This window comes from Pteropus medius, unplaced genomic scaffold (assembly GCF_902729225.1).
Source record: "Pteropus medius unplaced genomic scaffold, Ma_sr-lr_union100, whole genome shotgun sequence".
In the NCBI taxonomy this organism is placed as follows: domain Eukaryota; kingdom Metazoa; phylum Chordata; class Mammalia; order Chiroptera; family Pteropodidae; genus Pteropus; species Pteropus medius.
This window is the reverse complement of record NW_024344374.1, coordinates 4,579,142-4,580,635: the sequence shown is the minus strand read 5'-3', so window position 1 is coordinate 4,580,635 and position 1,494 is coordinate 4,579,142. Positions and strand designations below refer to the sequence as shown.

Genomic DNA, 1,494 nt, shown 5'->3' with positions numbered 1-1,494 from the left:
CTACCATACTTATTTCTTCATAAGCCTGGATTGGTTTATGTGAGAAACAAACTTTAGTTTAGATGCTCTGTGGTCTCCTCTGGATGCTTTCAAGTTATCCCATGGCTAAGTCTACGTGAAAAGCAGGCACCTGATGGTTAATGTAAAATGTCATTTCTGATCCCCATCAGACCAGTTCTGAGGCTGCCACCAGGGTTGTCAGAGCCCCAGTATTTGCAGGGAGGACAATAATTCAAAGAGTTCCCATGTTTTAGTCTCTGTGCCTTTTGGCTCCCATGTTGTTTTGTTGTTTTTTAGAAGGTGGTGGGGGAGGGGCTTGACATTCAGGATTATATTAGTTTCAGGTGTATAGTACCGTGGTTAGAAATTTATATAACTTTCAAAGTGATCCCCTGATGGATCTAGTACTCACCTGGCACCATACATAGTTATTACAATATTATTGACTGAATTCCCTAAGCCATACTTTACACCTCCATGACTATTTTGTAACTGCCGATTTGTACTTCTTCATCCCTTCACCTGCTCCCATACTGTTTTGAAAACTGTATTCTGCAAAAGTGTCCAGCAAAGCCTATATATGTGGGCTTTAAAACGACAAGTATTAAAATGCATTCACATAAACACATTTATCTCATACTCATCCCAACAAGGAGGGCAGCCAATTACAATCAGTTAGGACACTTTTTGCTTATCATTTAGATTTTTTTTTCTTATTTCAACTAGATGCTCTTGTTTTATTAAAATCAATAATGCTCACAAATAAATGATTGTGTTTTTATTTTCATTAAATTTTATTTTAAATTAGTGTCTTTGGGTCTACGGCCATGCTACCCTGAACAAGCCCAATCCCTTCTGATCTTGGAAGCTAAGCAGGCTCAGGCCTGGTTAGTACTTGGATGGGAGACCACCTAGGAAGACTAGGTGCTGTAGGCGTAAAAAATAAAAAAAATAAATAAGGGATCATAAGCTGACAAAGGTCCTTGCAATCTGTGAGGTCAACCAAGGGTTGCCTCGCCTAAAAATAAAAAAATTAAAAAAATAAATTAAAAAAAATAAATAAATTAGTGACTTTGGCTTCTTCAAAACTATCAGATATTGGCACACAACAAACTGTCTAGCTTTTAAAATTGATAATCCCCTCCTCCTGTTGTAGATATTTGCAGCATTTTGGTGCTTGGCTATGACGTATTTTCTATTCCATCTACTTTAAATACCTTTTAATGTGGTTTTAGTTCTTGAACTTTTAAGCTTTGAAGCTTTAAAACACAAATAATTTTCACACCCATGCATAAAACTCTCTGATGGCTCCGCATTGCACTTAGACACATCTCTGAACCACCTTCCCCTCACTGACAAAACTCCAGCCATTCTACCCTTTTATCAGTTCTTCCAACTTGCCAAGTCTCTCCTGCCTCAGGCCCTTAGCACATGCTACTTTCTCAGCCCACAGCACTCTTCCCTCTACTCCTCACCTAGCTATCCTTTAGATCT

The 1,494-nt window shown here is 38.4% G+C and overlaps 1 pseudogene; it reads left to right on the top strand.

Annotated features, from left to right (window-relative positions):
* The first annotated feature begins 817 nt into the window (after positions 1 to 817).
* On the top strand, positions 818 to 936 carry LOC120608786 (uncharacterized; annotated as a pseudogene).
* Positions 937 to 1,494: the final 558 nt, after the last annotated feature.